Raw genomic sequence first — 25,294 nt, forward strand, 5'->3', positions numbered from 1 at the left:
TTTTTTCCTAGTCTTCTTAATAAGTCTACCCACTTCCCATCATCTGTTTCCGTTTTACGTCCCTGGCCATACATATCCACATTTCTGAGCTGACCCTTAGGTGTAAGTGTCAGATCTGTGGCCATAAAATAATTTCCCTGTGGCTGAAACAATCCTGCCTACATAGGGAGGAAAGGCACAATTTTGGTCCATGTAAAATAATCTCTAATGTGCAAGGCTATTTGGCTCAATCTCTATAATCCATGAGAACAACTAAACAAAAACAACAGAGCAGTAGTTGACATGGCTCACTTTACATGCTGCAGTATTTCTTTCATAAAATTCTTTAACAAAATCCTCTTTCTGCAGGGCATTGTTTTAACCAATGAATATAGAGTGAGATGTTTTCTCTGAGCTAATAGGAAATTGACCCAGCGGTGAACTATAGCAAGAACTTGATTTGGCACATAGAAAAGAAATTTTCTGACCACTCAGCCAGAATCCATCATTTCATTGCCAGATTTTTAAAAAAGGATCCTAAGAGTTACACAGGTGCTGCTGGTAGACTAATTATAGGTGCCAAGTCAAGTGAGTCTTCTTTGGCATCAAGCTGGTTCAATTTTATGATACCTTGACTCAGTTATAAAAATACACCCTTCCATTAGCAGGAATGTTACATAAAATGTGCAGCTCAGTGCTGTATGGAGTTTAATTCACCTGAAGTTTACCAGTCAACTTTGCACCTTCCCAATTAGGTAACAATGACATTGTCCAGAGATCTACAGATAAATCCACCTTCATAAAACTGCCGTCAGACTAAATGAGGGTTTCTCAACCTCATCACTCTTGACATTTATGGTCCAGACAACTCTTTGTTGCAAAGCACTCCACTGCTCATTAAACGATAGTTAGCAGCATCCCTGGACTCTATCTGGGGCTTCCAATGGTTCAGAGGGTAAAGAATCTGTCTGCAACGCAGGAGAAATAGGCGATGCCAGTTAGTTCCCTGGATTGGGAAGATCCACGGAGGAGAAAAATGGCAACCCAATCTAGTATTCTTGCTTGGAAAATCCCATGGACTGAGGAGCCTGATGGGCTATAGTCCATGGGGTCACAAAGAGTCGGACACGGCTGACACATGCACCCATTGGTCTCTATCTAGCCAACAGATGCAAGTCTTGTGCTTCCCACTGAGACTCCAGATATTGCTAAGTGACTGGGGGCAGGGGGTAGGAGGGAAAACCACTCTGGTTAAAAATTATTTATCTAATTGTCAAGTTGGGATTAGCATATTCACACGGTTATATATAGATCACCAATAAGGACCTACTGCAAAGCACAGGGAACTGTACTCAACATTTTTTAATAGCTACAAGTGAAAAGAACCTGAAAAAGAGTATATATGTATTTTATATATATATATATTATATTTATTTATAAAACTGAATCTCTGTGCTGTATACTGGAAACTAACAATATTATAAATCAACTATGGTGGTGGTGGTGGTTTAGTCACTAAGTCGTGTCTGACTCTTTGTGACCACATAAACTGTAGCCTGCCAGGCTCCTCTGTCCATGGGATTCTCCAGTCAAGAATACTGATGTGGGTTGCCATTTCCTTCTCCAGGTTTCTTCCTGACCCAGGTATCGAACCTGGGTCTCCTGCATTGTAGACAGCAAAAAGTCAACTATACTTAAAAAAAAATTCCCCCCAAACATGGTAAAAGCCCATTCATACAAAATAGGCTTACTACACAGGAATCTCTACATAGTGTCTGGGGCCCAGTGGAAAATAACCATCTGGGCCCCTTTCTCAAAAACATTAAGAATTCTAACATGGCCACAGCAAAGCTTTAAGCTAAGCATTGAATCTTTCTAAGCACAAGGTCTTACATGACTACATAAGTCATAAACTCATGAAACTGGCTCTGAGGCTACATTATTGCACCCCGTTCCTTGAGATCCCAGTGCTAATAACACACGTTGATACAGTTGTAACTTACAGAGACCTGGCTCACAGTTGTTTTCCACATGCTTCTCCTTTGTACTAATCTGTATAATATTAGATAGCTTCTTTCACCACCACCTTCATTCCACCACCTTAATGTCCACACTCATACTGTTTACCACCTTCCCAGGTACTAACCTCTTTACTTTCCCCCCCATTTCTTCATTTATGTGGTTACTGGAACCGGACAAGAGCATTTACCTTTACGACTAGTTCTCCATCCATCAGTCCATGGCCAACTCTCCACCCAATACCAAAGGGTCAGGCTGTCTTGGGCAACTTCTTATCCTCACTCCATGTCCACCCACCTCCCACAAAACGCTATGTACATACCTACATCCCTACCACAGCCCTGCCCCTGAGGACTCCAAAATAACTGACCCAAATCAGCTTGATGAACACAATTCCATAATGGTGACTATTTTGTTTTAACCAAAACTACCACTTGGTTCTTTCTGAAGTGGTAAACTTTAGTCTTGAAATACTATTATATCAGCATTTTACAGGTGAAGAAACCAAGGATTTGCACAGTTTAATAGGAAAACTAAAGCTTGCCTAATATCACACAGTAAAGCATAGGATTTGAAGTCATGTTTACTTAACTCCAAACCTTGAACTTACCACTGTCTTACTTCCCCTTAACCTTTCTCTTGATTACTGAGTATGTTTTATTATGATTCCTCCTATCTGCTAGCTGTAAAGATGTGTGTCAAAACCAAAGGGAGACTATCAGGAAAATTTTGGCTTAGTATTAGTAGTGATTATTCAACAGGAAGAAAATATAGTATCAGGCAAGCCTGACACTGATGTTTTAATATTTTATCACACTTGTCAAAATAGGAAACAAAGCTGAGTAATCCCCAAACTGGCTTTTTTGAAAATATCAGCACTCTTTAACACAAAACTTTGCTTCTGTTTCACAATGGATCAACATTAATAGTTGCTTTCCAAGTATATGTTATTATCAGCTCACTCAGAAATATAAAAATAATTTAAAAAGTGAAATGTATTTGATTTCACTTTTGTACTACAGTAATCACAGTTTCTAAGATATAATTTCCTATGTACTTATTATTAAGTATTATCCTATATTTTCACACTCACATCTAGAACTTTTCTTGGTAATTTTATCTCAAAAGTTTTACACTGTTAATGAAGCATTTTTCCTTCTGAGACATACATGTATTAACTTTATACTAAAATTTGTTTTCCTTGTTTATAGGTGACTGGCATTTTAGAAATCTGTTCTGTTGAAATAAATTTCTGTACCCTGAACCCTTATGCCACCAGTCTTTTGCAGTAAATGCTAATCACTAAATTTAGCCATTGTGAAATAATCCCACGAGAAAAGAAGGGAAAATGTAGAATAATATAATAATGAACATCTTTGTATTTTTTTCAGTGTATTGAATCTGCCACAGCCATCTGTAGGTCACAGGCCCTGCATGGGAAAAACGCCCCATGGTTCAAGAATGTGTGAGAAAGTAAAGCCATTCAACATTCAACGTCAGAAGAGTCATTTGTTTCGTGCATATAGCCATTCCAAAGTCTTGAGAAGTTAGGAAAAATCTAAGAGGAAAAGAAATTCTTTTGTCAATTGAAATGGCTAAAATATGAGGAACGTCTCTAAGCACTGGAGGAAAGATGTCTATCCATGGATCTCACCACTGTGGCAAAATGCAGGCTTGTATATATACAGAAATGAAAGTTGAGAGATAGCTGAGCAAGGACTATAACATGGGGTCTGGATAAGTTTTTATAAATAATGAAAATGTGGTCTTATATATTACTATTCACAGGACCAAAAATCATGAGAAAGGAAAAAGATAAACTAATCAAAAGCCATTTATTAACATTTTAAGTATTCATATAGAGTTTAAATGCAGAAGGAAAACTTCAGTATTACTGTCATGGTAGGTGTTTTAGGCCATTCATTTTTCTATGAGTTTTATCAACTTCCCTTTTTCAGAAATTGTTGAGATTGTTAACATCTCCTTTTGAGCCAATTTCTCATTTCTTCAGCTTATTAACTGCATTTTAGTTTACATAGCTCAACCATTCTAAAAAAGTAAATAAAAAATTAAAAACTCTCTTTCTTTTCTTCCCTTCATACTTTCACAATCAAATTTCTACAAAGAATATGTGTATTATCACTTTTATACCCATTTTCTCCTCAACCAATTGAAATCTGGTATTTGTCTCCATCATTTCATATGTCTCAAATTCTTTCTAGTTCTTAACAATTTTGTATTATTTATAGAGTTTCTGATCAGTGGCCAGTTATAAAGACTTTAGCTGCGGTCCCCTAGATTTCAAACTTGGCTCTGATACTTGCTTTCTGTGAGATGGTAAACAAATTATGTAATTTCAAAATAAATAAATGGGATCTAATTAAAATTAAAAGCTTCTGCACAACAAAGGAAACTATAAGCAAGGTGAAAAGACAGCCTTCAGAATGGGAGAAAATAATAGCAAATGAAGCAACTGACAAACAACTAATCTCAAAAATATACAAGCAACTCCTGCAGCTCAATTCCAGAATAATAAATGACCCAATCAAAAAATGAGCCAGAGAACTAAATAGACATTTTTCCAAAGAAGACATACAGATGGCTAACAAACACATGAAAAGATGCTCAACATCACTCATTATCAGAGAAACGCAAATCATAGCCACAATGAGGTACCATTTCACACCAGTCAGAATGGCTGCGATCCAAAAGTCTACAAGAAATAAATGCGGGAGAGGATGTGGAGAAAAGGGAAGCCTCTTACACTGTTGGTGGGAATGCAAACTAGTACAGCCACTACATAGAACAGTGTGGAGATTCCTTAAAAAACTGGAAATAGAACTGCCTTATGACCCAGCAATCCCACTGCTAGGCATACACACCAAGGAAACCAGAATTGAAAGAGACACGTGTACCCCAATGTTCATCGCAGCGCTGTTTATAATAGCCAGGACATGGAAACAACCTAGATGTCCATCAGCAGATGAATGGATAAGAAAACTGTAGTACATATACACAATGGAGTATTACTCAGCCATTAAAAAGAATACATTTGAATCAGTTCTAATGAGATGGATGAAACTGGAGCCAATTATACAGAGTGAAGTAAGCCAGAAAGAAAAACACCAAGACAGTATACTAACACATATATATGGAATTTAGAAAGATGGTAATGATAACCCTGTATGCGAGACATCAAAAGAGACACAGATGTATAGAACAGTCTTTTGGCCTCTCTGGGAGAGGGAGAGGGTGGGATGATTAGGGAGAATGGCATTGAAACATGTATAATATCACATAAGAAATGAATCACCAGTCTAGGTTCAATGCAGGATACAGGATGCTTGGGGCTGGTGCACTGGGATGACCCAGAGAGATGGTATGGGGAGGGAAGTGGGAGGGGGGATCAGGATTGGGAACATGTGTACACCCGTGGCGAATCATGTTGATGCATGGCAAAACCAATACAGTATTGTAAAGTAAAATAAACTAAAAAAAAAAAAATGTGATAATAAACAACAAGGATGGTTACGCAAATTCAACAAGGCAGTGTGAGCAAAACAATTGTCACAGTCATGACACAAAATTGCAATGATTACTGATGGCTTTGTTAATACTATTAATGCAATTAATAGATTACTAATAATTATTACTTTTGAAACACCCTTGCTGCTCGAGTTCTAGGACAGTAAACTTCCTTCTTTATTTCCTGTTTTATCATCTCCTTTGTCACCTCCTTTTGCTCACTCTTAAAATATTAGGATTGCCAGGCCTCTGACCCTGAGTACTTCTTTTCCACTCTGCATGCTCTCCCTGGCTCCATCTATTCCATAGACTTCAACTACTTCCTCAGTACTGATGATTCTCCAGTTAATACCCCTGCCATAGTTTTTCTTCTGAGGTCTGGTTCTACATATACAATAGACCAATGGAATCTTCACCTCATTGTCCATGAGTTCCTTACAAATCCTCCTAACCCTCTGCCTAATAAAAGATAACTCATTGTCCCTAGTCACCATTACAAAGAAGGCCATGATCATTCCTCTAGTCACTCCAACTAGAAAGATTGTCTGGAGGAGTAACAGTCATCCAGGATTCCTCTCTCATCGGCAAGCCCCCAAACCCATAAATTACCCCAGTCATCTGTCATCCCTTTGACAGCTCATTCCTCCTCCCCATCCTGCTGCCTGAATTCAGACTTTCATCAACTTTATCCAGACAAATGGGAGTTACCTCACCTGTCCCCCCATCTCTGACCTGAATTCCAATGGCACTCCTTCTCTCTTGCTGCCAGAGTTACTTTCCTAAAACCCAAATCAGATCACAGAATTTGATTTGACACCTAATTATTAATAAATATTGTTACATATCTTCTCATTCCACAAGACGGTATAGCACTTAAAGCCTTGGCATGGGCTTTGTTAATGTGTCCTCCCTTATTCCTTGCAACCTCTCAGCTCAAAGATGATCTCATCTGTGACACTTGTTTATGTTTATAGGCTTGTGCTCAGTTGCTCAGTTGTGTCTGACTCTTTGCGACCCCGTGGAGCATAAGCCATCAGGCTTCTCTGTCCATGGGATTTCCCATGCGAGAATACTCGATTGGGTTGCCATTTCCTTCTCCAGGAGATCTTTCCAACCTAGGGATCTAACCCATGTCTCCTGTGTCTCCCACATTGGGAAGAGAATTCTTTACCACTGTGCCACCTGCGAAGCCCTGGATAGGCTCAGAACTGCTCAGATGTCCCATATCCCCCAGCTGAGATGGACATGGCTAAGAGCCTTCAGAATCTTGGCTGTAACCCTTCCAGTTATTGACTTTAAACAAGTTAGGTTTTTTTTGTCTTATAATTTTATATGCTTTTTTAATTCAGTTACTATTATGCTATAAGCATTTCCCGCTTGGTTTTTTTTTTTAATTTTTATTTTTATTTTAGTTTGCTTTACAATACTGTATTGGTTTTGCCATACATTGACATGAATCAGCTACGGGTGTACATGAGTTCGTTTTAATCTCTGTTTTTTGGTCCTCGTTTGTAGAATTACTATAATTATACCACGTACTTCATAAAGTTGCTCTGAGGTGTAAATAGCATAACTCATATTAAAGGATTAGCACAGTGTGTAGCACTTTGAATAACTCACCAAATGTTAGTTATGATGAATACAATAATGGCTTGCATATGCATCTTTCCACCAGAGGATTACTTGTGTATTCTGGGCAACTTAAACACTCCCTGGCACATAATTTCAGTTCATTATGTTTGTTGAGTATATGAAAGAGAAAACTGATAACTGAATCAACCACGATTTTAAGTTAGTAAGCAGAAAGCAAATATTTGGTCAGTGCCCAAGAAATCTTTCATGTATTTTGCTATTGACTGTTAAGATTTATTTAAAATTTTAGCATTTATCTAGTTTCCTTGCCTCTCTGACTTAAACGAGGAACTTGAACATGTGCAATAGAAATTGGGTAACCATCCTCCTTTCCTCAAGTAGAAATATTGGTGACAAGATGAGGATTTAAAGAAGACTCACCAAATGTTAGGAGTCTTACTTACAAAATAAGTATTAGTCAAGATTCTCCAAAGAAAGAAAATCAATAGGAGATAAATATAAAGACAAATATTTATATATACAGAGAGGGAGAGAATGACTTGATCATTTGTTTCAAGGAATTGGCTCATGCAATTATTGAGGCTGGTAAGTCCAAAATCTGTGTGGCAACCTGGCAAGCTTGAAACCCAGGGAAGTGCCCACACTGCAGTTCAAGTCTGAAGGCTGTCTACTGGCAGATGATCAGAAGGACTCTATTAGGAGAGTTCCATGGCTTTCTCCTCACAGATGAGAATATTCAAGCTAAGTTTGACCACAAAGCTAGTTAGCAACAGAGCTGCAATGCAGTTTCTCATCTCCCCGATTATTAAACCAAGTCACTGCCATCAAACCACACTGAAGCTCTCCAGTGACTATAAACTCTCCTCGAGAGAAAACTAGAAGGAAATAAACATTCACAAATAGCTTTCTGAAAATAAAGAGACATGAATTTGAGTCTTTTTGTATTTTTTTTGTTCCTAAATGAATAACCACAAAGAACAAGCTATTTCTGGCATATCCATGGCAAATAGATGGGGGAAAAGGGGAAACAGTGGCAGATTTTATTTTTAGGGGGTCCAAATCACTTTGGAACATGACTGCAGCCATGAAAATTAAAAGATGCTTACTCCTTGAAAGGAAAGCTATGACAAACCTAGACAGCAGATTAAATAGCAGAGAACATCATTTTGCTTACAAAGATCCACAGAATCAAAACCATGGTTCTCCAGTAGTCATGTATGGATGTGAGAGGTGGACCATAAAGAAGGCTGAGTGCTGAAGAACTGATGCTTTCGAACTGTGGTGATAGAGTCTCTAGGACAGCAAGATCAGACCAGTAAACCCTAAAGGAAATCAACTCTCAATATTTTTGGAAGGATTGATCTGAAGCTGAAGCTCCAATACTTTGGCCACCTGATGCAAAGAGCTGATTCATTGGAAAAACCCTGATGTTGGGAAAGATGAAGGGTAGGAAGAGAAAGGGCAACAGAGGATGAGATAGCTGGATGGCATCACCAACTCAATGGACACTCTGGGAGATAATGAAGGACAGGGAAGCCTGGTGTGCTACAGTCCACAGAGTCACAGAGTCAGACATGACTTAGCAACTCAACAACAACAACTTTTAGTAATGGCTTTAAACCACACTGTGCAAAGCACAATTTATTCCCTAAATCAGTCTGCCGTTCAACCAAGTCAAACATTCCTGTCTCTGCCGGGGCTTTTACATAATTTGGAAACAAGAGTTGGAAGAGAATGTTTTGACTTACCTCTTACATAGGACGAGCTTCCTTGTGGCTCAGCTTGTAAATAATCCACCTGCAATGCGTGAGACCTGGGCTTGATCCCTGGGTTGGGAAGAACCCCTGGAGAAGGGAAAGGCTACCCATTCCAGTATTCTGACCTAGAGAATTCCTTTGGACTGTATAGTCCACGGGGTCACAAAGAGTTGGACACCATTGAGTGAGTTTCACTTGCACTTCAAATAGGATAATTCATCTCTGCCCAAGATAGTCTTGCCTCTTTCCTTGTACTATTTTATCCTTAATATTCTAGCCAGATGAATGTCCTCTTCAAAATTGTTCATCTCTTTGTTGATTTGGAGGAAGGATTGTGTTAGGTTTAAAAATGAAATGAAAAAAAGAATTCAGCCCACTGAAGCTAACAGAGAACCAGAGACAACTACCTTTATTAAAATACTAGTCTTTCTTGCAAAACCTTCTATCTTGCTATTAATGAACTCTGTAGTTAGGATTGTTTCTCAGCCTCTCAGCATCTGATTGATACTAGAGATAACAAAATGAAACAAGCATGTAGGTCCAGATGAGAATAATAAAAAAGACACAGTACGCATTTAGCTGTCCTCACCAACTTTTAGCCATAATTTGGAAATTTATGCTGAGAGTTGGAGGGAGATAAACCTAAGATTCTTTCTCAGAGACTTTAAAGAGTCTATTTACATCACAGTGGACAAGGTAAACCAGAATGAGATGGGCCACCCAGGAGATGAGTAGTCAGGTTCTGTATCACCATTGAAATAATCAGTTAAGTGTTAGCATTTCATTAGAGTGAGGATATTTGCTTCATTAAGCAGCATATGATGCTTATGACAGTGAACAAGTATACCGGGCAACTTCCAATCATGGTGGCATAGTAATAGACTCAGTAGCCTGTCACACAAATAAAACAGCAAAATCAACAGGGAAGCAAGTTCTAGAAAGTCTTAATTCCTGGAGGTACCTCATTTCTCTCAGTGCGTGCATACTAAGTAGCTTTAGTTGTATCTGACTCCATGCGACTATATGGACTGCAGCCCACCAGGCTCCTCTGTCCATGGGATTCTCCAGGCAAGAATACTAGAGTGGATTGTCATGCCCTTCTCCAGGAGATCTTGCTTACCATGGGATCAAACCCGCGTCTCTTACATCTCCTGCACTGGCAGGCAAGTTCTTTACCACTAGCGCCACCTGGGAAGCCCTCTCTCAGTAGTTGTACAGAAAGCTTTAGCAGGATCTCATTCAATCAACTATGTAAAATAGTTGTTGTGTTCAGAGAATAAGGCTAAAGGTTTAAATGACTCATCCAGTTTTGCTCTTTAAAATAAGCATTTATGGAAACAATTTTGTTGATATTCATTGACAAGCACAAAATAAAAGATAACGATCTATAGGAATTCTACAGGTTCAGACAGTAAACTCGGAAAAGAAAATGACCAAGAGATTTCAAAAACAAGATTCTACTTTAGAATGAGGGAAGGCAGCAGTTACATCTCTTTAAGGAGAACTTGGAAACTGTGAGCAGGGAAGCCCAGATGCTGGGAAATGCCCTCTGGGCTGCAACTTCACTCCTTTTTAGGTATGTGAACTACCGAAGAGCAACAACAATGCATTTCCAAATGTTTCAGAGTATTTTTAGTTTAAAAGCATAGAATATTTTTTATGCCTGTCATAGCAAGTATTGATTGATCAGTGACATGGTGCTATATAAATGCTAGGGAATGCAAGGCGAAGTAAGGGCACCCATGTTCTACCTCCCAGGACACAGGGCAGAAAAGATGTGTCTTCCAGAAATAGATGCTCAGTCGAAATTTGACAAGTCACTAGGTCAAAACTTTGACAAATATGATGGTGTATCTGTTCCTAAATACTTGCTTCTTAGTTTCCCGTTAAGAACTTTGAATTCACTTGATGGGATAGGTAGATAGACAGGGAGATAGATAGATAGACAGACAGATATGTATTCAAATGTATATTGGCATTCAAAATATTGCCACTTGAGATTGTATCTATTTTTATGATAGTGTCTACTCACCACACATTGGGAACTCTTCTTGGAGAATTGCCTCCCAAACAAATTTATTAGTCACAAAGCATGCCTTCTATTCACAAATGTAGGTTTTGACCAAAAACAATAGCATTATCCAAAATGAATTGGTAATTTAGTTTATCAAGCTTGGTTCCAATCAACTTTTCTACATTAAAGGAAAATCGACTCCACTCTTGAAGGACAAAATATCTTCTTGTTGAGAATATCCAAGAGTGATATGAAAGGCAAATCTGAACTGGGAATTTGTACACAGTTTAATTCTTTTAGCAAATGGCAGAAGTATCAATGAAGGAAATGTAACCTCTCTCAAAATTAGTACTCTGAAAAAAATTATCACATTATAGTTCAGGGACTTAAAGCACGCAGAATTTCAGGCAAATTCTTTTCTATCCTGAACCTTAATTTCTTCATCAGTAAAGTGGAAATAGTCGCACTTACCTCTCATTTTATCTCATGTGAATATTGAATGAGGATATTAGTGGTTTATGACAATGCCTCACACCTACAAAGTATTCAGCAGTGCTCTTTATTATCATTTGATGATAGGTACCTTGCAGCAGGCTTATTAAAAACACCGTTACTTTATAGTCATGCATGCTTGTGTGTTAAGTCACTTCTGTCTTGTCTGATTCTTTGTGACCCTGTGGACTGCAGCCCACCATGCTCCTCTGTCCTTGTGACTTTCCAGGCAAGAATACTGGAGTGGGTTGCCATGGCCTCCTTCAGGCGGTCTTCCCAACTCAGGGATCGAACCCACATTTCTTACATCTCCTATGTTGGCAAGTGGATTCTTTACCACCAGCACCACCTGGAAAGCCCCGCTTTATCGTCATACTTCCCTTAGATTTCCTGGTGGCTCAGCTGGTAAACAATCTGCCTGCAATGCAGGAGATCTGGGTTCATTCCCTGGGTTGGGAAGATCCCCTAGAGAAGAAAAAGACTACCCACTCCGATATTCTGGCCTAGAGAATTCCATGGACTCTTTAGTTCATGGGGTCGCAAAGAGTCAGACACGACTGAATGACTTTCACTTTCCCATAGATTTTGTATCAAAATTTGTACAAATTAGAAACTCTGAAATAAGCCCATATAAGCCACATTCAGTTATTTAAAAATATTTTAAAAACTGAGCAAAATGTTTTGGTCCCTATCAGTGGAAGTTTGAGAGTTAAACCATGGTTCTCCCTAAAATATGAGACTGGGGCTTATCACCAGGTTGGGACTTTATTCTGGCAGGCACTAGCACGGACTCTGAGTTGAACTTTGTCTATAGAGTTTGTCCTGATGTAACTGTGTCTGTATGTTCTAACTGCACAGTGGTCCCACTCATGCGAGCCCAAATACTTTGTTAATTAATTGTATTTATTCATGTACATTGTTTTGCTTCCCAGGTGGCTCAGTGATAAATCTGCCTGCCAACGCAGGAGATGTGGGTTCCATCCCTCGGTCAGGAAGATCCTTTGGAGGAAGAAATGGCAACCCACTGCAGTACTCTTGCCTGGAAAGTCCCATGGTCAGAGGAGCCTGGCAGGCTACAGTCCATGTGGTGGCAAAGAGTTGGACAACTGAGCATGTAAGGGCAAGCTGGCAGGTGCGCACACACACACACACACACACACACACACACACACACAGATGCACGTTGAGTCACTTTAAAGCTCTAAGAATTCTATAAGATTGGTTTTGAGAAAGAGTAGAGGATTAATATTTTCCAGAGAATATGGAAAATATCCTTTAATAGATAAATTCTATATTTATATCAGTGGTGTCTAATGTTATGTGTTAACGTGACTAGGTCAGAGAAGTGCTCAGATGTTTAGCTAAGCATTATTTCTGCATGCATCTGTGAGGCTGTTTCTGGATAAGATTAACATTTAAATTGGAAGGCTGGGTAAAGCAGACTTCCTTCTTAAAGTGGGTGAAGCCTGAATAGAACAAAAAGGTAAAGGAAATGAGAATCCATTCTCTGCCTGACTGATGAGATGGGACATCAGTCCTCTCCTGCCCTCAAACTGGGACTTATACCATCAGCACTCGTGGTTCTCAGGCCTGCAGACTGGGACTGGAACACCACCAGCTATCTTGAGTCTCTAGCATGGAGAGGTCAGACTGCGGGACTTCTCAGCCTCCCTAACTATGGAAGCCAATTCCTTACAATAAATCTCTTTATATATATTTATAATCCTAATGGTTCTGTTTCTCTAGGGAACTCTGACTAATAGCACGTCTCTGCCTCTAAATAGCATGTTTAAATGCTACGCTTTAGATGTTTTCAACTAGTTGCCTTTCCGTTAAAAATAAAGATTGACTTTGTTCACATGCATTCATCTGATAAACCCACCACACAAACACTTTGCCCCATCAATCCATAAGAATTATATTGTAGTTTAGACCAATAAATACTATATTGTCTCTCTTAAGCTGAGCAATGTAGACAGTAATTATTTTTTTCTTTCTGAAAAACATTTTTCTTTTCCTGAAGTTTATATTTGCCTTCTTTTTCTATGTTTGTTTAGTTTACTCCCTTCTTTGATTTATTTCTAGATGCTGTCCCAAACATATAAATCTCTCAGTATGGTGCATTTAAACACATTAAGCATCCTAAAAATTTAACCTTAAAAAGTTCTTTCTCAGCTCATTCTGATGTGCTCCAAATAGAAAGTGGTTGATGTAGGACTGTGTAAAGCTGTAGTCTTGGGACTTCTTCCTGGGAATTCCCACTGCCTCCCTCTTGTGTTAGATTATGACTTCCTGTTTCTTGGTTTCGTCCCTGACTTTAGCAGAACACAAAGTCTTGAAAAGTTTGCATGGTTATGGAAGACTGTTTTTGAGTTCTTGCATATCTTAAATTATCTTGTCCCTAAGCTTACCCTGGATATTTATTCTAAATGGTATAAACCTTTCACTGTACATCATTTTTGCAAGGAGTTTTGAAAGTATTTCTCCAATGTCTTCTGATTCCCAACTTTTTATTAAGAACTTTGATACCTTCTGATACTTCATCTGTTGCATAAAATGTTCTTTCTGGAAGCTTCTAGAGAATTTTCTTTGCCTCAACTTCTCTAAAGTTTCACAATTGTGGTTCTTGGTCTGGGTTTATGTTTATTGTGTGGAACACTTGGTGATCCCTTGTGATTAGGAAACCTCTGTTCTTTTGTGCTGAAATTATTTTTGAAATATATTTCTTTGATAATTTTCTCCTATTTTCTCCAATTTATCATTCTGAAACTTCTATCATTTGGATGTTGGAAGTCCTAAACTGATCATATAATTTTCCTATTCTTTTCAATCCTAATTTCTATTGGTTATTTTGTTCTTATTTCTACGTATCCTCAATGTTATCTCCAACTCATCTACTGAACTTTTCATTTCTACTGTCATGTTTTTAACTTCCAAGATCTCCTTTTATTTTCTGAAATGTTTCGCAGTGTATGTTTCCTGACCTGTGTTTGGTGATCTCTCTTGGAATGCTAATCATATTTCTGACATGTTATTCTACTATACAGCTCATTAACTGCTTGTCCTCTTTATTCCTTTTTCTAGAATTGCATCCCTATTGACTGATATCCCTTTCTATGTGTCTTTGCCTGTCCATTGTTTTACAACAAATTATTTGACTCCCATTTTGTTAAGATTTGTAAAGTACTCCAGGCCAATTTACACATTCATTCCTCCAGTTTTCACTAACTCTTATACATTTGTCTAAAAAACCCTTCTCAACTCTCATGGTTCAGAATTTAAATTCAGATTCATCTCCAGTATAATTAGGTTAAAACCATTTATTTGGTAATCTTGTTCCTCTTTCTTCAGGCACTGAATCCCCACTACATAGCTGAGTGCGTGATCTATTTTTCTTTCTCTTTTCTTGTTCAGTTTGTACATTCAAATATCTAGACTTTCTTCAGAGTGCTCTTTCAAAGGCATGTTTCCATTTGAAAATGTTCCTTGTTTCCCTATTATATATACCATGCTAGTGCTGTCTAGTAGAAACTTAATGTGAGCCACATTTGTAACTTAAAAATTTTAGAAACCACATAAAAGAAACTAAAGAGAGCAGATAAACATAATTTTAGCTTGTATATTTTTGGGATTAGTCCTTTGTCAGTTGCTTCATCTGCTATTATTTTCTCCCATTCTGAAGGCTGTCTTTTCACCTTGCTTATAGTTTCCTTTGTTGTGCAGAAGCTTTTAAGTTTAATTAGGTCCCGTTTGTTTATTTTTGCTTTTATTTCCAGTATTCTGGGTGGTGGGTTATAGAGGATCCTGCTGTGATGTATGTCAGAGAGTGTTTTGCCTATGTTCTCCTCTAGGAGTTTTATAGTTTCTGGTCATACGTTTAGATCTTTAATCCATTTTGGGTTTATTTTTCTGTATGGTGTTAGAAAGTGTTCTAATTTCATTCTTTTGCAAGTGATTGACCAGTTTTCCCAGCACCATTTGTTAAAGAGATTGTCTTTTCTCCCTTATATATTCTTGCCTCCTTTGTCAAAAATAAGGTGTCCATAGGTGTGTGGATTTATCTCTGGGCTTTCTATTTCGTTCCATCAGTCTATATTTCTGTCTTTGTGCCGGTACCATACTGTCTTGATGACTGTGGCTTTGTAGTAGAGCCTGAAGTCAGGCAGGTTGATTCCTCCAGTTCCATTCTTCTTTCTCAAGGTTGCTTTGGCTATTTGAGATTTTTTGTATTTCCATACAAATGGTGAATTTATTTGTTCTAGCTCTGTGAAAAATACCATTGGGAGCTTGATATGGATTGCACTGAATCTATAGATTGCTTTGGGTAGTATACTCATTTTCCAAGCAACTCCTGCAGCTCAATTCCAGAAAAATAAATGACCCAAACAAAAAATGGGCCAAAGAACTAAACAGGCATTTCTCCAAAGAAGACATACAGATGGCTAACAAACACATGAAAAGATGCTCAACATCACTCATTATCAGAGAAATGCAAATCAAAACCACAATGAGGTACCATTTCACACCAGTCAGAATGGCTGCTATCCAAAAGTCTACAAGCAATAAATGTGGGAGAGGGTGTGGAGAAAAGGGAACACTCTTACACTGTTGGCAGGAATGCAAACTAGTACAGCCATTATGGAGAACAGTGTGGAGATTCCTTACAAAACTGGAAATAGAACTGCCTTATGACCCAGCAATTCCACTGCTGGGCATACATACCGAGGAAACCAGAATTGAAAGAGACACGTGTACCCCAATGTTCATCACAGCACTGTTTATAATAGCCAGGACATGGAAGCAACCTAGATGCCCATCAGCAGATGAATGGATAAGAAAGCTGTGGTATATATACACAATGGCATTAAAAAGAGTACATTTGAATCAGTTCTAATGAGGTGAATGAAACTGGAGCCAATTATACAGAGTGAAGTAAGCCAGAAAGAAAAACACCAAGACAGTATACTAACACATATATATGGAATTTAGAAAGGTGGCAATGATAACCCTGTATGTGAGACAGCAAAAGAGACACAGATGTATAGAATAGTCTTTTGGACTCTGTGGGAGAGGGAGAGGGTGGGTTGATTTGGGAGAATGGCATTGAAACATGTATAATATCATATAAGAAATGAATCACCAGTCCAGGTTTGATGCATGATACAGGTTACTTGGGGCTGGTGCACTGGGATGACCCAGAGGGATGGTATGGGGAGGGAGGTGGGAGGGGGGTTCATGATGGGGAACACGTGTATACCCGTAGCAGATTCATGTTGATTTATGGCAAAACCAATGCAATACTATAAAGTAATTAACCTTCAACTAAAATAAATAAATTTATTAAAAAATAATTTTAGCAATGAAATTTATTTAATTCAATATACCCTGAATTTTTAACATGTAATCAAAATTAAAATGATTAATGAGATATTTTGCATTCTTTTTGTGTGTGTTAACTCTTCAAAATCAAATGTGGATTTTATATGTATTGTGCCCTTCAACTTGGGCCAACTGCATTTTAATCCTCAATAAACACATGACTAAAGTCTACTATATTGGACAGCATAGTTCTAGGCACTTGCAGTATAAAATCTAACAAATCATGACACCTGCACAAAATAACCAAAGTCAAATAAGTAAGATACACAATAAAAAACAAGGAAAACACTGTGTAATAGTTGCAGTGTTAGGGACTTGTTCAGAAAAACATCTAAATGAGATTGTAATTGCAGCAAAAGCATTCTTGAACAAGGGATGCATCCTACGAGTGCTAAAACTAAGTTTTCAGTTCAGTTCAGTCACTCAGTCGTGTCTGACTCTTTGCGACCCATGAAGCGCAACACGCCAGGCCTCCCTGTCCATCAAAAACTCTCAGAGTTCACCCAAACTCATGTCCATCGAGTCGGTGATATCATCCAGCCATCTCATCCTCTGTCGTCCCCTTCTCCTCCTGCCCCCAATCCCATCCAGGATCAGAGTCTTTTCCAATGAGTCAACTCTTCACATGAGGTGGCCAAAGTACTGGAGTTTCAGCTTTAGCATCATTCCTTCCAAAGAACACCCAGGACTGATCTCCTTTATAACAGACTAGTTGGATCTCCTTGCAATCCAAGGGATTCTCAAGAAACTTCTCCAACACTACAGTTCCAAAGTATCAAATCTCTGGCACTCAGCTTTCTTCACAGTCCAATTCTCACATCCATACATGACTACTGGAAAAACCATAGCCTTGACTAGATGGACCTTTGTGGGCAAAGTAATGTCTCCGCTTTTTAACATGCTATCTAGGTTGGTAATAACTTTCCTTCCAAGGAGTAAACGTCTTTTAACTTCATGGCTGTAGTCACCATCTGCAGTGATTTTGGAGCCCAACAAAATAAAGTCTAAGACTGTTTCCACTGTTTCCCCATCTATTTGCCATGAAGCAATGGGACCAGATGCCATGATCTTTGTTTTCTGAATGTTGAGCTTTAAGCCAACTTTTTCACTCTCCTCTTTCACTTTCATCAAGAGGCTTTTTTATTCCTCTTCACTTTCTGCCATAAGGGTGGTGTCATCTGCCTATATGAGGTTATTGATATTTCTCCCGGCAATCTTGATTTCAGCTTGTGTTTCTTCCAGCCCAGCGTTTCTCATGATGTACTCTGCATATCAGTTAAATAAGCAGGGTGACAGTATACAGCCTTGACGTACTCCTTTTCCTATTTGGAACCAGTCTGTTGTTCCATGTCCAGTTCTAACTGTTGCTTCCTGACCTGCATACAGATTTCTCAAGAGGCAGGTCAGGGGGTCTGGTTTTCCCATCTCTTTCAGAATTTGCCACAGTTTATTGTGATCCACACAGTCAAATGCTTTGGCATAGTCAATAAAGCAGAAATAGATGGTTTTCTGAAACTTTCTTGCTTTTTCCATGATCCAGCAGATGTTGGCAATTTGATCTCTGACTCCTCCGCCTTTTCTAAAATCAGCTTGAACGTCTGGAAGTTCACAGTTCACCTATTCTTGAAGCCTGGCTTGGAGAATTTTGAGCATTACTTTACTAGCATGTGAGATAAATGCAGCTGTGTGGTAGTTTGAGCATTCTTTGGCATTGCCTTTCTTTGGGATTGGAATGAAAACTGACCTTTTCCAGTCCTGTGGCCACTGCTGAGTTTTCCAAATTTGCTGGCATATTGAGTGCAGCACTTTCACAGCATCATTTCTCTGATTTGAAATAACTCAACTGGAATTCCATCACCTCCACTAGCTTTCTTTGTATTGATGCTTTCTAAGGCCCACTCGACTTCACATTCCAGGATGTCTGGCTCTAGGCGAGTGATCACACCGTTGTGATTATCTGGGTCGTGAAGATCTTTTTTGTACAGATCTTCTGTGTATTCTTGCCACCTATTCTTAATATCTTCTGCTTCTGTTAGATCCATGCCATTTCTGTCCTTTATCGAGCCCATCTTTGCATGAAATCTTCCCTTGGTATCTCTAATTTTCTTGAAGAGGTCTCTAGTCTTTCCCATTCTGTTCTTTTCCTCTATTTCTTTGCATTGATCCCTGAAGAAGGCTTTCTTATCTCTTCTTGCTCTTCTTTGGAACTCTGCATTCAGATGCTTATATCTTTCCTTTCCTCCTTTGCTTTTTGCCTCTCTTCTTTTCAAACCTTTTGTAAGGCCTTCCCAGACAGCCATTTTGCTTTTTTGCATTTCTTTTCCATGGGGATGGTCTTGATCCCTGTCTCCTGTACAATGTCATTAACCTCCGTCCATAGTTCATCAGGCACTTTATCCATCAGATCTAGTCCCTTAAACCTATTTCTCACTTCCACTGTATAATCATAAGGGATTTGATTTAGGTCATACCTGAATGGTCTAGTGGTTTTCCCTACCTTCTTCAATTTAAGTCTGAATTTGGCAATAAGGAGCTCATGATCTGAGCCACAGTCAGCTCCCAGTCTTGTTTTTGCTGACTGTATAGAGCTTCTCCATCTTTGGCTGCAAAGAATATAATCAGTCTGATTTCAGTGTTGACCATCTGGTGACGTCCATGTGTAGAGTCTTCTCTTGTCTTGTTGGAGGAGGGTGTTTGCTATAACCAGTGCGTTCTCTTGGCAAAACTCTATTAGCCTTTTCCCTGTTTCATTCTGTATTCCAAGGCCAAATTTGCCTGTTATTCCAGGTGTTTCTTGACTTCCTACTTTTGCATTCCTGTCCCCTATAATGAAAAGGACATCTTTTGGGGGTGTTAGTTCTAAAAGGTCTTGTAGGTCTTCATAGAACCATTCAACTTCAGCTTCTTCAGCATTACTGGTTGGGGCATAGACTTGAATTACTGTGATATTGAATGGTTTGCCTTGGAAACAATCAGAGATCATTCTGTCATTTTTGAGATTGCACCCAAGTACTGCATTTCAGACTCTTTTGTTGATATTATTATAATAGTAAAGGGTACCTGAAGGACATAATGTGGGAGAGTCAATCAATGAGAGATTTCATCAGCATTGCAGGCCAGTTTAATAGTTTGAAATTTAGCTTGAAATTATAGAGAATAAATAATTTTAAAAGTGGGAAGTTTATGATTAAATGCATGCTTGTGAAAATATTGTAATTGTGCAGTACAAAACCCAATGAGAAAAGGGCCAGATTGGAAGGCAGGAAATCAGATAAGAATCTTGGCTTGTAGGCAAGCAAGAAATTGCATGAGAGTAAATTGCAATAATGATTGTACTAGTGGAAGGTGAAGCAGATTGGAGATTTTTGAACAAGGTAGACTCATAATTTAGTAACTGTTTGAATAGGGTCAGAGGAGGGAGTGAGGACATCACACTTCATGTCTGCTTTGGGAGGGAGGAGGATGGCTTCATACATCAACACATGAATTACAAGAGCAGAAAAAATGACTTGAAGTTACCAATGATGTGCTGTCTTTGGAGAGTGATTTCCTGTTGGAAAATCCAGTAGAAATGCCCATTACTAACTAAAAGTGGATCTGGAATTAGGCAGAAATACAGAAAGATAAACGTGTCAGTAGCCAGTACACACAAACAAGAATTTTCAGTGGCCTAAAATAAGCTAGGATCTCACACACAATATGGATGTTTTCAAATAGATGGAAAGTGAATCAAAATCAAAGGATACCATATAAGAGTCTTCAACACAAACATTAGACTCAGTATGCAAAAAGATAGACATGAAACATTTTCCCCATGACTTGCATGTATATTTTACTTGGCAAGACATTAAATTTTCCATGTTAACAATATAGTAGATAAGTTTGTTAAATAAACCAAACAGACAGCCAAAGTCCTACTATTAAATTTTCTCAAAAGATGATTTAAAATCTATTTGTATAGTTTACCAGCTTGTTCAGAACAAGATTATATAGCTGAGCAATGGGAAGATTTGTCTCCACTAGTCACCTCATGTTAGCGTTGTGTGCCTCTATGCTGTGTTTACACTTGACAATTCAACACCAAATAAAAGCGTTCTTTTCATCCAAACACCACATACATGAGATATTAGAAAACAATTTGGTTGAGCTCTTCCAAGCACAGTCCAGTTTGTTAATGCTTCAAGCAAAGAGGTCACTTGGGGCATGATGAAATAAGCCTGTAGTTGAGAAATCCATATTTACATGTCTCTTGTGTGCAATTAAATGTATACAATAGGCTTGTCACACTGAAGAGGAATTAGAAAACAATATGACAATATATGATCATCTAAACCATTATGGGAAAGAAAAACAAAAGAAAGCAAAGGGAGCTGGGTTTTAGACCCCCAAAATGAGCAGTCGAGCTGTGACCTGCTTGGAAATTTTCAGAACTTTCATGGAGAACTTATTAAAGCATGAAATTAGCCTAGAAATGACACCTTGCATAGAAAGAGGGGAAGAGCAGAGTAAAAGCTAGCTACCTCCTTTCTTCCCCCAAAGGTATGGGTTATGCCAAGCTGAGGAGGAGAGTTCCATGTCCCATGCTTCCAGATTATTTCATGGTAGGGACTAAAAGATGATCCTGTGAAACTGCTACACTCAACATTCCAGCAAATTTGGAAATCTCAGCAGTGGCCACAGGACTAGAAAAGGTCAGTTTTCATTCCAATCCCAAAGAAAGTCAATGCCAAAGAATGCTCAAACTACTGCACTATTGAACTCATCTCACACACTAGTGAAGTAATGCTCAAAATTCTCCAAGCCAGGCTTCAACAATATGTGAACTGTGAACTTCCTGATGTTCAAGCTGGTTTTAGAAAAGGCAAAGGAACCAGAGATCAAATTGCCAACATGCACTGGATCATCAAAAAAGCAAGAGAGTTCCAGAAAAACATCTATTTCTGCTAGATTGACTATGCCAAAGCCTTTGACCATGTGGATTACAACAAACTGTAGAAAATTCTTAAAGAGATGGGAATACCAGACCACCTGACCTGCCTTATGAGAAATCTGTATGCAGGTCAAGAAGCAACAGTTAGAACTGGACATGGAACAACAGACTGGCTCCAAATAGGAAAAGGAGTGCATCAAGTCTCTATATCGTCACCCTGCTTATTTAACTTATACGCAGAGTACATCGTGAGACATGCTGGTCTGGAGGAAGCACAAGCTGGAATCAAGATTGCCAGGAGAAATATCAATAACCTCAGATATGCAGCTGACACCACCCTTATGGCAGAAAGTGAAGAAGAACTTAAGAGGAGCTTAAGTGAAAGAGAAGAGTGAAAAAGTAGGCTTAAAGCTCAACATCCAGAAAACTAAGATCATGGCAACTGGTCCTATCACTTCATGGCAAATAGATAGGGAAACAGTGTAATCAGTGGAAGACTTTATTTTTTGGGTCCCCCAAATTACTGCAGATGGTGACTGAAGCCATGAATTTAAAAGATGCTTCCTCCTTGGAAGAAAAGCTATGACCAACCTAGACAGCATACTATAAAGCAGAGACATTACTTTGCCAACAAAGGTTTGTCTAGTCAAAGCTATGGTTTTTCCAGTAGTCATGTATGGATGAGAGAGTTGGCCTCTAAAGAAAGCTGAGTGCCGAAGAATTGATGCTTTTGAATTGTAGTATTGGAGAAGACTCTTGAGAATCCCTTGGACTGCAAGGAGATCCAACCAGTCCATCCTAAAGGAGATCGGTCCTGGGTGTTCATTGGAAAGACTGATGCTGAAGCTGAAACTCCAATACTTTGGCCACCTGATGCGAAGAACTGACTCATTTGAAAATACCCTGATGCTGGGAAAGTTTGAAGGTGGGAGAAGAGGGGGAGAGCAGAGGATGAGATGGTAGGATGGCATCACTGACTCAATGCATGTGATATAAGCTCTGAGAATTGGTGATGGACAGGGAGGCCTGGCATGCTGCAGTCCATGGGATCACAAAGAGTCAGACAGGACTGAGCGATTGAACTGAACAGAACTGAATGCCAAAGGGAAACCTGAAAGCATCCATTGTCTTGACATCACACAAGCCGGAAAGACTTCAAAACCATTTGGTCAAAAGCCACCACATTACAACTGAAGTATACAGAACCTGTGTTCTTGCCAAAATTTACATAGTCAGTTCATGACAGAGGCAGGCAAAAGACCTGGTGTCCTTAATCTTATTGCTCCTTTGGCTACTTTCTGTCCTGAAATAGGTTTCCCATATGTAAAAAATAAATCTTCCAGCATCTCAAATGATTTTATTTATAAACTAATATCTGGAAATACCATTCAAAAAGTCCATTCATGTACCTGGTAAAAGCTCAGTTCAGTTCAGTCACTCAGTCATGTCTGACTCTTTGCGACTCCATGAATCACAGCACGCCATGCCTCCCTGTTCATCACCAACTCCCAGAGTTACTCAAACTCATGTCCATTGAATCAGTGATGCCATCCAGCCATCTCATCCTCTGTCGTCACCTTCTCCTTCTGTCCCCAATCCCTCCCAGCATCAGGGTCTTTTCCAATGAGTCAACTCTTCACATGAGGTGGCCAAAGTATTGGAGTTTCAGCTTTAGCATCAGTCCTTCCAATGAACACCCAGGACTGATCTCCTTTAGGATGGACTGGTTGGATCTCCTTGCAGTCCAAGGGACTCTCAAGAGTCTCTCCAACACCACAGTTCAAAATCATCAGTTCTTCGGTGCTCAGCTTTCCCTATAGTCCAACTCTCACATCCATATATGACTACTGGAGAAACCATAGCCTCGACTAGACGAACCTTTGTTGGCAAAGTAATGTCTTTGCTTCTGAATATACTATCTAGGTTGGTCATAACTTCCCTTCCAATGAGAGGGAAATGGTCAAAATACAATTGCTTCTGGAATAAGGTGGGTATACATACAGTAACAGAACAAAACAGCACCTTAAATGTAAAGATCACACTTGTTCAATCTGGTGATTATCCTTTCTTGCTGTGGTGCTTATTAATCTGGTTTCACCTAATCTTGTTAATTCTAAAATTAAGGGCAAAAAATAATTACTTTCATTTGGTTTTTAAATAAATAGGAGCAAAAGGAAGGAAATGATTCATTATAAAAGACAGTCTTATTATTCCTTGGCAAATTCATTCTGTAAATTTTGCCACCATATCTCTATCACTTTATTGCATCCCAGGCTCCATGGACCTCGATTGCTGCTAAGTTGCCCCAAGAATATAATTTTCCTCATGTCAGTCCAACTGTACTTGGCTCCTGTTCCTGGCGCTGATTCTTGGAACAGAGTGAAACTAAAGCTTTCTTAAGATATCTGACACTGAGAATAGACTCTAACACCTTGGGGTTAGCATTTATACAGACCATTGGGTCTCAAAGGGATAAATGATATTATTCCTGAAGAAGTCCTGACAACAGTCACTGGAATAGGAGGGGAAGAAAACTGCCCTAATATATCTCAGACCTGACACATATGTGTGTGCTCAGTCGCTTCAGTAATATCTGGACTCTTTGTGACCTGTAGCTCACCAGGCTCCTCTGTCCATGGGATTCTCCAGGCAAGAATACTGGAGTGGGTTGCCATTCTCTCCTCCAGGAGATCTTCCCAACCCAGGCATCAAACCCACATCTCCTGCATCTCCTGCATTGCAGGCAGATTCTTTACCACTAAGCCACTGGGGAAGCCCACGTATGGAGCATTGCATTCAGTTGAGATTCAGTTGATCTTGAACAAAACATGGTCCAGCAAAATGAATCCATTTTTCTGTTTGTTGATAATCCTAACTGTAAGTTTACAATCTTGACTTCTGAAACATGCATTAGCCATTTTTTTCTTAAGTTACCTAGTTGCTACCACCTATACAAGCAACAGTATTATAATGTGATTCATATCCACTATAAAAACAAACCTTTTAAAGATGGTGAAATGGAAGGCTATAAAGTGCTGTGCTTCTAGATGATATGGCTGAACTTTCAAAATAATCCTAGACCTGCCATCTCTGGAGTCTTTATTAAGCAGATAATAAGTTTTCTTTTACTTTTATCTGTGTCCGCTTTTACTGTTTTACTTTGAATCTGAAAATATTCTTATTTGACACAGGGTATAGATGATAAATAAATATAATATAATTCTTGGATATTATACATATAAATATGTTGTATTTAAAATTTCACATGGATTATTCTTTTTCTATAGCATCAGAAAGCCTAAGGATAAAGGGGAGAGTTCAGAAAATTATTTCTTTGGCTAGTATGGTATGCTCTCCAGGCTTGACAGATGTTTGAAGATTACTCTTTATCTCATAGAAACATCTCCAAATTCTTTGGAGACTCCTTTGCTGCTGCTGCTGTTGCTAAATCGCTTCAGTCTTGTCCGACTCTGTGCTACCCCATAGATGGCAGCCCACCAGGCTCCCCCGTCCCTGGGATTCTCCAGGCTAGAACACTTGAGTAGGTTGTCATTTCCTTCTCCAATGCATGAAAGTGAAAAGTGAAAGTGAAGTCAGTCAGTCGTG

Source organism: Budorcas taxicolor, chromosome 1 (genome assembly GCF_023091745.1).
Source record: "Budorcas taxicolor isolate Tak-1 chromosome 1, Takin1.1, whole genome shotgun sequence".
In the NCBI taxonomy this organism is placed as follows: Eukaryota; Metazoa; Chordata; class Mammalia; order Artiodactyla; family Bovidae; genus Budorcas; species Budorcas taxicolor.